Source organism: Aulonocara sp. 'chitande type north' Nkhata Bay, linkage group LG1, assembly GCF_057382095.1.
Source record: "Aulonocara sp. 'chitande type north' Nkhata Bay isolate Kocher_YH1m ecotype deep benthic linkage group LG1, A_spYH_male_GT1.1, whole genome shotgun sequence".
Classification (NCBI taxonomy): domain Eukaryota; kingdom Metazoa; phylum Chordata; class Actinopteri; order Cichliformes; family Cichlidae; genus Aulonocara; species Aulonocara sp. 'chitande type north' Nkhata Bay.
The window spans coordinates 25,949,820-25,963,085 of NC_141344.1; the positions used below are offsets into that span (position 1 = coordinate 25,949,820).

Below are 13,266 nucleotides of genomic sequence, written 5' to 3' on the forward strand. Positions count from 1 at the left end.
CAAACGTCACTGCTGTTTAGTTTCCTGTCTTCATTTATGTTGGAAGTGATAGCAGAGCTGTACGTTTGATTTTTTTCAGAAATCTCTCCGTCAGAACGTGCTATATCATGCTTAGGTAACTAGCGAAACTAGCGAGCTAACTTCCGCTAGCTTCCTGCTAGCTTCTAACTCCGTTAAATGTAATAACTTTTGTTTTCATGGATGCCTGGAAGTTAAACTTTATAGTTACACCTGATAAAGCAGCAATGCTGATCGTTTTATTAAAGATGAAAGAATTTAGACAGTTTTTAACTCTAAGTGATGCTGCAGTGTTGTTTGACCTGAAGAGGGGGGTTTAGGACCCAGATTACTCCCAGATTTAAGAGCATCTTAGTCCGACAAATATGACAATGACAACGGCCGCTTGCATGTTCTGCAAAAAAATGTGCTTTGTTGTGTATCTGACGGACAAACACCAAACCAGTTCCACATCACTGAAGTTGCACCATTTTTACAAACCAATTCTGGTTCATCTGTTTCACTCAACAATCGGCCATGTGCGTATGAAAACAAAGGCACTGCGCATGTGCGTTTTACTCCCATTCTATCGCGATATTTCATTTTCCTATCGTTGCCTAACATTATACCGGTATTACCGTGAACGGTATAATATGGCCCAGCCCTACAGGCAATATTTGGATTTTTCCAAGATTTTGTGAACAACTGTCATGTAATTTTGTACTGCACATGACACAAGCCTACGAACAGCAGGACTCGGTAAAAATTGGTTACCTCGCTGAGAAGTTGGAGGTGTGAAGTATATCGCCTGCAGCTCTTCGTCTAAGAGGTCGCAGTGACTGTTCTTATAGTCCCGTGACGCTCTGCAATACTTCAAACTGATATGCTGCCTACAAAAATGCAGAAAATGTCCACTGTATTGTTTTGTAGATGCAGATGAATGTATGATAATGCTAAGTGCTACGCTCGGTAACAAAAACATATATATACAGCATTTGTTGTCATGATCTTGACATTTATTTAAATAGAAGTCAGAGATAGACATTTTAAATTAATGTTTATCAGTTTTAGAAATATCATCTTCCAGAAATATGAACTTATAAGATTTGCATGGGTAATTTACATCTTTGTAGGATGCAAAACAAGCCGTTTACTAAAGGCCATGATCAGCAATTTGCAATAAATGGGTAAAAAAAAAAGCATACAATTATTCATAATATAAACAAATCTGTCCACCTGTATTATAAATAGAAATACACCTGGCAGATGGTTGTAGCAACCCGAGCTTTTACTCCTGCTTTACACTAATTATATCTACACGCAGGGTAATAGACTGCGAATGTTTCCTCATACAGGGACAGCATCACTTCCTGGGGCCTTGCTCTTCTCTCACTGCGTTTCCCACACAGCAAGAGAAAAGCAGACATCAGACACAAACACCGAAAGACAGTCTGACAGGCACACATCACTGCATAGAAGCAAACACAAGCGCACACATGCACAGTCCTTTTCCAATAAACACGGGCTATTTCACAGGTGTACGGACAGTGTACACTGCTGCATCTGGCATGAATTAAACATGCCTTGGTTTCAGGCTCAGCTACCTGTTGTTGTTGTTTGCGTGGTTACTGCTGTTAAATATCCCCAGCGGTCGTAGTCTTATGCATATGTATTTCCCCTCAGTGACTTCACACTAACTAAGGGTTTCTATCAGCCGCATTCTGCGGCAGTGTACACCTGTCACACTGGGGAAGGAAAATATTGATCCTTCACACATCCCCAGACACGAAGCTGAAACACACTTGCAAATGCATCCTTAGACTCAAAGACAGATAGAACTGCACTTTTCTGTTTGCTTTGAATCAATTGGTTATACAGAAAGTAAAATTACATTAAATCATTGACGGAGAAGAATTTTCCATCATAGGAAGAGCAAAAGTGACGGACTCCTTCTTGTTGTACACATTCCAGAGGATTATAGAGAACACAGCTGATCATTTGCGAAAGGCTTCTGTATCCATAAGACAGATTTGCAGAGAACACATATTCTGCTGTATTTTTTTCAGTGTCACAGAATGAGATATTAACAGCCATATTCAGATTCTTCACTACTGCCGGTGTGTGGACAACACAGACGTGTTGTTTTTCTTTTGTTAAAGTACATCTATTATGCTGTTCTTTATTTTCTATCATACATAAATTGTTATGGTGGTGGATAGTTACGTTGCCCAAGCAACATTTTCTATTCTAGTCTCCTCACACATCATAGGAAAGGGATATCCTTTATATTCTCATCACAGGCACACAGCTCGGGCTGTCAGCACTGCAGCCCCACCCACCTGCTGTTTGCAAGGGGCAGCAAATAAGAAAGAGGCTGTTTTAAAGGAAGGGCGGTCCAAAGGGGAAACAAGCTAAAATGGTTGGTTTTGCACAGAAAATGAACTGAGGTGCTGCATCAAGGCCATGTACAAAGCAAATGGGAATTATTTAACACTATGAATCATACAAAGCTTTTTATAATTCACAGTAAATAGTTAAAAAAAAAAAAAAAAGGCCCTATATACAGGTGGTCATTTAACAACACTTCATCTGGGTAACATTATTCATTCACATCCATTATTCCAGCACAAGAGCTGATTAAATATTTCAACCTCCAACAGAGGACTTCCATTCTTCGTCTCTTTTGTATTCAACTAAGGTGTTTCTTTTTTGCCATTGTTTCTTACTGCCAGCTGAAGAGTTGTGTTTAACACTCAGGCTGACTCTGACAGCTCTCAATATGCAGGGCCAGTCCTGCCAAACAGACTTATGAATTCCAAACAGCCTGGAGTCATGCTCCATATTTCATTGAAGTTGAATATTTAAAAAGATCAACCCACTCAAAACCCTATAAAACCTATCGTTCTGGGGCCTTGTGTCCTAAAAATAAAATCGCATCTGCCATATCGCATTACAGACAGCCACATCAGCCTCCATCTCTTAACCATTTCCGTCTCTGTGTTCCTCCCTCTCTCTCTGACAAAACCCATCTGGTAACCAGCCTGTCTCCATCAACACAGGTTTCGGTCTTTCAAACAACTGTACACTTCTTCCCTCCTCCTTTATCTCATTCGCTTCCCTTTTCTTCCTTGCTGTCTAGAAATCACATTTTTGTTTCTTTGTTGGCGCTGCAACTCTCACCCCTCAACTGTCCTTCAACCTCATCTCTTCTTAGAGAATCACATAGACCACCAAGCAGGACAAAAAATGTTCTCCGTGTCCTTCCTACTGCAATGGAACTGGTTTGTTACTTCAAAAAGTGAACAAAAACATGACATTTGTCAAAACGCAGCAAAATTAGCTGAGAGACACTGCGATAGAGCTTGTCTGACAGCACAGCTTCACACAGATCAAGGTGGTCCAGACTGTAACTAATGGGGAAAAATCAACAACTCAAATTATGAGAAAAGTGTAGTGTGTTTCACTCCCACAATGCCCATAGCAGCCCTATATTTGCTTTGTCTGGCTGTAAAACAAAGATAACATATTTAAGCGTTAATTTATCTTGAGATATAATGTCATGAGCATAATGCACCATAACATTCATCTGCCTCACGGCTGTGGTCAGCAAACAGAACATAACATGTTAATATCAGAGTGCTTAGCGCAAATGTCACCAGTGATTGATTAAACATGGTCAAACTAAACCAAATACAAGGAGCTGCATGACTTACACTGACTGACGTCAAGTCTATTATGTTCTTCAGTCATTAGTCTTGTTAGATTTCCACCCTTCAAACAGTAATTTCACTTTGGTGTCCAAAAACAAAACCGCCCAGCTGTGGTAGGGCAAAAGGCAAAGCACACGCTGGAAATGCCTCTACAGACAGACAACCGCACAGTCTCATGCACATCCAATTTAGCTTCACCAGTTAACCTAATTGTGCATGTCTTTGCACTGTGGGAAGCTAGACTAGTCGGATAGAAGCACATGCCACATAGAAAGGCCCCAGCTGGCCAGACGGTTCAAACCTGGAACCATCTTGCTGTGAGGAGACTGTGCTAACCACTGCACCGCTGTGCTGCACCGCCATCTGATTCCCCCCCGAAAAAACAAAACAAAACACACAGACAAAAAAAAATGTACAACATTTACAGAGAAAAGCAAAAAGTACCCTTAAATTTGTTACACATTTCCAAGCTCAAAAGAGAGTAAGAGGCAGTGCTGTTGTTGTTATTAATGTTATTTAAAAAAAATTATTGTGGGGAAAAAAAGCTATGATGAGCAGAGTAAAGCATCCAATGTAAGTGTTGCATGATGATTGAAAATTAATTTCAAAGGAACCGATGACAACAGTTCCAAGAGCTCTACAAATACAGTGCACACTACAGAGATTTTTGTATCTACTTACTGAATTTTTACAATATGCTAATTTTATGCTTCCACTTGATTTCAGATATAATCTTTGATGAATAAACATGACACACACATGCAAAAGCCTGTGGGCAGAAGCATGTGCATGCATCCACCCACCAGTTGGCAGGGAACAAATTAGATCATATCAACCCATACCAGAACCAAAATTAAAAGAAAAACAAAAAGGCAACGCTCAAAGCAGAGACGCTGCAAAAAGATAAAATAAAAATGGGATGTTGGTGACATGAAATGCTATTAATATAAACCTGTTAAATTTCTACACTGGGTGTTGACGTTGATTCAAATAAATCAATCAATTAATGACTAGCCAGCTCTATATAAGATGTGTTACATCAAGTGGAGGGAGAAGAAGAAAAAAAAAAGGGGGGGGGGGGGGGGGGAGAAGCTTTATTGTTACTGTACCCTGGACAAACAGACAGACAAAGTCATGCAGTGTCTTAGCATCATGGTGAGTGGAAATTCTAAAGTGTTATGTCTGTGTATAAGCATTGGCCTGTCTCTCACTTTTCAGAAGCTTTATTCTCTGACTCATCAGTAAAAAAGGAAAACAAAATTCGCATGGCGGCCCCATCGCCATGGGGTAATGTTGCTACGCTCTCCTGCAACCACTGGAGCTCGCTGACATATCAATGCAATTAGAGTCACGGCCGTGTCCCAGTGAAGGTCAGCTAGCACTACTCAGACTACCACACACTGAGAGAAACGCAGAGACAGCATGAGAGTGAGGAAGGCAGTCTGAGGAGAGGAAACAAATTAAGTGACAGGGCAGCATGGCTGGGTTTAGCTCAGCCTCTGTCCAGGGGCCTCTTCCTCTAACTCTCACACTGGCCTGGCAATTAAAAATACATGCATCAGTAGTCCACGAAACCCTCTGAAGAACATAATCATACATTTACACAAGCCATGCACATGCAAATAGGGAAAGCCAGTCTCCGCAATGTGTGCAGCGAAATGCATTCCACTTCATATTCCCTATGCATTTAGAACTGATGGCCAACCAGCTCTGTTGAATTCAATGAACCTCTAATCAATGCAGCACACAAATGATTCACTCAAATAGAAGGTTGTGCACTCATGGCTCAGGGGCACACGTCAAACCCAATCACCTCGAAAGGTATGGATCTGTCTAAAGAAAACTGTAGTTCATCACACTCCCAGTCCTCGGCAAGACAGACATCAGTAAGCCAAGGACAGTGGTGTTGATGAGATTGGCCCATATTGATTTTAATCCACAGAGGACTTCTGTGCTTTTCAAATGAAGAAACATATTTAAACCAAAAGTCTCATTTCATTGCTAGCTGTCAGCAAACACCCAGGTTTCCTGTAGCAGTGACCTCAATATATGCACATGCACATATATGTAAGAAATAAATCATTAACTCAACTTCCAAGCGTGCACAAAAATCCTATCACTCTTACAGCACATCTGTTTAATATCTGTGCATGTACTGATGGTTTGGCAAGAAAGCATCCTTAGCAGATCTGGCCTCAGGGACAAGTGCAGCACTTTAAGTGTGTCATCCATCTTATTCCTTCTGAAAGCTCCCATGGGGGCCATAGCAATCTATGCTCCCCTCAGACATGTTCTGTGTCTCGACAGTCTGTAGAGGCTGCAGCAGTGTGGACAATAGAATGGGTTAATCTTGTAAATAGTCGGCTAAGGAACATTGCCAAGCAGGTTATGACATGGTTAAAGCATAGCCAATATGCAAGAGAGGCTTGAAATGAAATTGTGCACACAAAAAAGCATCACAAAAGGCTGTCCTAACAAATTATCCGACCTGGACACGTATACATTTTTTTTCTCGTTCAATGCTCAAGTTATCCTTGACCTACAAAAACACATGGAGCAGATGAGAAACACGAGCCGTTTGTTGCCAGGTTATACATGGTAATGGTTAAAATCCACTTTTGCATCTTTCCCATATTTCTCTCTCACACACACACACACACGTATATACACACACACACATACGTACACACACACACACACACATACGTATATATACACATATACATACATATACACATACATACACACACACATACACATACACACATACATACACACACACACACGCACATCTGCGTGTGTTGTGTCTGTGTGTGTATACTTACACATATATATATATATATGTAAGTATTTATAAACCTTGAAAGAAGTAAAAAGGAAACGCATGTGTGTGTTCACACACACACACACACACACACACACACTCAGAGGGTGTCACAATTCACCAAGTGAGATCGATGTGCTGGGCTTAATGTCTAAGATGCAGCTGCATCGATTCAAACTGGTTGAATCACGGCAAAGCTGGGAGGGAATCACAGCTGAATCGATGCAAGTATTTCTGTATCAGAAAGGCCTGATATGACAAGCATATCTTTTTTAAAGCAGCTAATCATGTCTGTTATTCTTTGTGTGTCACTCTCTTGCCGGTCTTGTCAGTTCAGTGAAGTTCAGTTCATTACCAGGCTTTGCTTAAAAAAAAAAAGGGCTACACTGACCTATATTATTTTGTCAGGTGGTATGGTGAAGCACAATGCTAACAACAATGCAGAATGATTATTTATGATAAGGTTGTAAAATGTAATTAGCAATGACTTAATGCACAGCATTTTAGGAATTATTCACTTACAGTTAGATAGGCTGTGAATGAGGATGATGATGGATAAAAGAATGTCATTGATTTCAAAATAATGGCATAATTACAATTAACACCTTAGATTTTGCATTTTCCTTCACAACGTACTCTTACATACAAGTTAAATCAGGTTTAGTCATGAGTTTTGCCTTCTTTTTTTTTTGGTTTTGCATTACATTAATGTCAGAACATGACATGCACACCTGGATTTTAAACCTGCACAGTTGTGTTATTTATTCAACACAGTCAGATGTACAAAACAACTACTAGATGTCTGTTTGTTTTCTTTAATCAGCCAATGAATAGAACAATGGCTCAGTGTGACACTTCAGAGCATGTGCCTGCAGCACAATCCTTGTTGTAATTATCACAACATCCATCAGCAAACACACACAAGACAAACACAGGAATAAAGAAGAAATCGAGGGGGGAAACAAACAGTAAATAACTTCTGAAAGCACCATGACAGCATGTAACACCCTCTGCCTGGGTACAATCAGGGAAGCTTTGGTGCTGTTGTCTGTTGCTAGCACTGATCAGACAGGAGATATAAAACAGGGGGAGAGAGCAGGGATATCTAGCCATATTTGTGCCTGACTGCTTTAGAAAGTTGGCTACTTCCGGGTATAACAGGCTCATTATTATTTAAGAGAGAGAAATAGTCAAGCCAAACATGGACCTCTATACACCCGCTGAACGAGATCAAAAACACACGAAATGCATGTATTTCAGTGTGATGAGAAATGTGTTTTGTATAAACAGAGGGACAAACAAATAATGAGTAGTGCAACTGGAATATGAGGGTACAGGACAGAGGCGTAAAGGAAGGTATTTATTACTGAAACTCCAGCCCTGTCTGACAGTGTAGCCTTGGTTTTTTATTTTTTTTATTTTTAGAACATGCCACATTAGCAAATGGAACATCAGACCCCAGCAAAAGCAATTATGCAAAAATCCAGAGGATTCAACGGCTACATGTCTGCTTTCAGATGAGCACAGAGAATGTATTCCATGTCCTACAATAACAAGCAACAGGCGCCAGAAAAGGAAAATGCAGTGGGTGTAAATGTGACCAGTCCTGAACATTTTTCATATTAAATTACACCGGTCCTAATACATATTTACTAGTATCCAAAGATGGGCTATCAAAAGAGAAATTAAAAATAATTATTAGTGACCTTTAACCGCATTGTGTTGGTTTTGTGTGACAGAAATTATCAATTTCAGCAGAGAAAACACAGTTGAGATGACTTAATCAAAGTCTGAAGGAAAGTCTCTATCTTCTATTTCCCCAACTAACACGAGCCAGCAAAGCAATAACATTGATTGTGCACCTGTGAAAACACAGTCTTTATTTCAGCAAGTCTTTTTGTCTGTAGGTTAACTGACATGAACCAATCCATTCTCTGACACCAGCAGACACCACTCATTACAGTGATCCAGAAAACTGATCTTCTGATGGAAACATTCTTGCAATCAATGGCGCCTCCCACACATTCGAAAGCAGGAAACAGAAGATAAGGCTTACAAGGGTTAAAGTAATAGAGAAATACCACGGAAAGAGAGATAGAGTGACAGAGACCGAGAGACAGTATACTAGGTAATGGAAAAGAGAACAAAGTAAGCAAAGATTGCACTGAAATCTGGCTTATAATACATCCATGGTTACAATTACAGCAGTCACTTCAGTAATGCTGCCCTCTAACTCTGTCCGTGCACAAATCAGATTTTGTTTGCACTGATTTCATATCTGCCAAACCACTTGGCGAGGAGGGCAAGCTTACATTGTTATTGGAATTGCTTGAGTCTGGACATAATCAGACATCTCTAAATCCAGAAGGACGATAACAGGAGAAGAACCAGCTTACATATCCGGTAAGATCCGAGGGTATTATCCTGTTGTACAGCATGCACAAATTCAGCACTGGTTTGCAAAAATAATCTTGTTCAGATACAGATGGATGATGATGGCATGCATTAGAGATGGGTTTTGCTTGAGCTAATTATCATGCAAATAATCAGGCCAAATTAAACATGTTTAATAAGAAAGTCTTTAAGAGAAACCTGAATTAATGGGATCTGTTACCAAAATCTAATTAAAAATCCCACTTACGCTAATAACTAAAAATACGGCCTTGGAAAATACACTTTTAACTGCATACTGTGTGGCTCAATTCATGCGTACACCCTTTAAATCTTTGTTGTTTATTTAATATACATCTTCAATAAAGATCAACAAACAGTTTATGTAGATATTTAATGACTGGACATCTAACAACGTAATGCAAGTATGCACACTTGTATTTTAATTTCATGGCAGCTGCAGATTTTTAATGTGGCACAAATTTGTTAAAAGCTCAAATCTCCTACCCTTAGTGTTTTTGGATGATCCTACTTACTTTATGAGGACAAACCAGACAACCAGATCCGTTTTTAAGCCTTGAATATTTTTTAATGTCTTTAAAACCACAATGTGAGCGAGGATGGGTCTGCAGAGATGTGCAATGATGAATTTAATTCATTAGTATTTAAGACAATTACTCTCATTAACACTTATGTTAGACTAGTTTGCACTGAGATGGAATGCTTTAATTAAGCAAAGCACAGGTAGTTAAATTATGTGTAGCTACAAAGTTTGAAAGCGAGACGAAACATGGCTGTCGATCAAACACTGAACTATTCATTATTTAAATTTTATATACTTGTGTTCCTGTGCACTGACAAGCATTTGCAGCTCAAAAGCTTTAAATGTAATTTAAATGCCTTTTCCTATAGAAATACCACTAATGAAATTATATCGAATTGAATCGCTAAAAAAGAGTACGGTACTAGAACTGTGACTCTTTAAAAAGTAGGGTTTAATTTAAGCAGTCAAATTCATGTTTGAATGACACCAAAACGACAGAAAGAAATTACATATTTAAGAAATGATGTTTCTGAAAACAGACCATCTCTCAAATGATAGGATTAACTACAAATATCCGTTTTGTTTGTTGTCCTGAAAGAAATTGGGTTGTAATAATCAAGGGCTACACAGAATACTCAGCTGAGTTACATATACAGGCGCGCGTGCGCACACACCCTTATAAACAGGTATACATGAAACAGAACCAGTGCAATCAACACAGACACCCTCTGGCACATGCTGCTGTGTGGTGCTGGTTGGTGGCTACTAATGGTTCATTGCCACAGGTGGGTGGAGGAGAAGAAAGAGAGAGATGATCTTTGTAGAGCTCATGTTTTCTGCTCAGCATGCACACAGTCACTGCTGTGAATAGGGGGAAAAAAGTGGAAATCTAGAAATTAGAAAAAGAAAGCCAAAGGAAAAATGACAGCCTGAAAAAGTCACATTTTTCACTTCTTCTCATGGGAAGATGAGTGCAGCTTATGCCATTTAATACCACTTTTTTCTCCATGCATGCATAAGCGAACTTCCTACAGTATAAATATACATCTTTTCTGTTCATCACATGAACATGAACAAGAGAACTAGACACAGCTCTAGCTTATGAATCTTTTACGTTCAACTACCTGGATATCATTATAAGCTGATTAGATGACCTGTTTGATACAGCTGTACGGATGCAGTATTGCAGTGGTAAAATGTCTCCAAGACACAGACAAGCATACACAGATAGACATCGTGCTAATGTCTCCTCCTCTGTGGCCCTTTTTTCCCTCTTTTTTTCCCAAAATGCTGGTGGCATTTCATGCAGGAAGACTGTGACGAATCTTGACAGTATCTCCCTAGTTGCTGCTCCTCCTCCCTCAGCCACTATCTGTCATGCGGGAGGTGTTTGAGTGGCAAATATGGGGAAAAATAATACATATATATACTTTTGGTGTGAGGGCATTTGATTTTGTATTAACCGAGAAGAAAAAATATGAGGTCTTTTTCTTTTGTCTGCATAACTACAGATGTGTAAATTTAAAGTACAATTATTATCAGTATTTAAGAGAGAAACATGTGGGTGGGAAAAGGGTTTGAGAGAACGATGGAGGCAGATGAGTGGGAGAGAATGGGAAGTGAAAAGTGCACAGTCTGAAAAGGCACAAGGAAGGTGAAAAGGAGAGTGGGATTTATTTTCACCTGTCAACAGCACTTAAAGCCATAAACACATACAAAGCTTCTGCTTCGGGGCACTGGGACAATATTGGTCATGCTGTGTGTTTGTGTGTGTGATGGATGATTCTTCACGTTTATGTTGTTTGTCATCAGGGTGTTGACCATGTCAGAACCTGGTCCGAGTCTAATCCTCCTTGAGAAATCATGAACGCATGGCTAACAGTTCACTGGTTGTCCCTTTTTACACTGGTGCAAAGGTAACTGATTCTGGAGGGCAATATGGGCATCCTTCCACAAACAGCAGGGGTCACAGGATCAGTATCAAGGACTGATTTACAATCTATCCATACGATGTTATTTTCCGAGCGCCACAGAGACCTCACAAAGACTATTTCTAATAATAAACAATTCTTATCATGCTCTTTTAGCATTTTAATGGGAATAAAACATAGGAGAGAGAATAATTGATGAAGATGACTGACTGAACGCTGAAAATGAGGCTTTCTTCTACTTTGGATCAAAGGAAATAGAGGAAACTAATATGACAAACTGACTTAATCCATCTTTATGAAAATCTTTCTGTGACGGTGTGGTATCCAAACTGAGCTGAGGTGAATTAAATACTGTAAATAATGATTAGCGTCTATGTGGACAGTGCCCCAGGCACTTTTGACCAGAGCGTAGAGAAAAAATGGCCAGCAACGCTTTCAAACAGACACAGTCTTCTCTTTACAGTCTGGCCAATTAACGGAAGCAAGGAAATTTAAATTCACAGTCGAGAGACGCACCCGTGTCTGTGCGAGTGTGAACCCGTGTGTGCGAGTGAGGCAGAATTTGACAATTACGAGTGCGCTTGAGAAAATGAAAAGGAAACCGCAGGTGTTTTATATCATTTGTCATCACAGTTGCAAGTAAAACATGAATTTGTGCCGTGTGTAATGAACAGTATGCAAATCCTCACTCAGTTTGCAGTTACTCTCTCTGACTGGAATGAAATATGCTGTTAAGCAGTGATAAATTGAGGAAAGTATTCTTCCTGCCCAGCTCGCTACTTTTAAGAGCCATAAAAATTTCTTTAAAAACAAGGCTCTGAAGATGTGAAAAAGGTTATTTTCATTATCATTATGTTCCCGTGCACACGTTTGTGGGCAGCCACCCGTATGTCCAACTGATTAACCGAGTGACCAAAACAGAAGGAGAAGGATACTGCAAAGGGAGAGGGAGGGAGTGAGAGAGTTATGCCTCCAATGCATATAGCCTGCCAGTTTGGCTCTGGCAGATAGTGACCTTGTTTGCATGATTAGTAGAACCACCGAGGCGTGATTGGCCCTGTTACATTATTCTCCCTCTCTCTTCTTCCTTCCTGCCATCTCTTATTTATCAATCCTATTCTCCTTCATTACCCTTTTCCTTTTTTGGCCTTTGATTGAAAGCTGTTCGACCAAGGCCTCAATTTCTGCTGCTACTTATCAGAAGACGTTTCTTTTTATTTTCACTAAATGTCTTTAAATTATTCTGTAACCTAATGTTCAAAAATTTCTTTAACATTTTAGATATTTTGGACGACATCACAGGGGGGAAAAAAATTATCCTGAAAGGCAAATCTTGCACTTAAAGTATGGTGAAAACGTTTTGAGTCAGCCCTCATTTCTTTGTATTTTGAGCCAGACATTCTTATAATTGTTCTTGTGCAACGATTCTTCAGGCTTTCTGAAGGTCTGTCAAAGTTTTTCTTTGGAACTTATGCCTTACCACTTACAGTGGAATATAGGGCTGCTCGATTATGGCAAAAATGATAATCACGATTATTTTCACTGAAATTGAGATCACGATTATTTGACGATATTTATTTAACCCTTTAAGACCTACTATAGAACCAAGTCCACCAGAGCTTATATTATTTTTTTACATGCTGTAGTGCCATTTGTGGGAGCATTTCAAGTTGCTATACATCAATACAACTGTTATAGCCCATATTTTAATAATATGTATGCATTAAGTCCATAGTAATTACATAAATTGCAAAAAAGTGCAATAAACTACAAAAAAAATTGAAAATCGCGTTTGTTTTGTTTACATATATTTCTACTTGGAGAAATTTAAGAGGTTTATCCCTCAAAACTTTAAATACAATAAAGTTG

At 39.4% G+C, this 13,266-nt stretch overlaps 1 protein-coding gene across 3 annotated transcripts in view; it reads right to left on the minus strand.

The window, feature by feature from the left end:
- The window catches only part of LOC147339185 (protein diaphanous homolog 3-like), a 168,195-nt gene that overhangs the window by 14,430 nt on the left and 140,499 nt on the right, over window positions 1-13,266 (minus strand). The window lies entirely within an intron of this gene.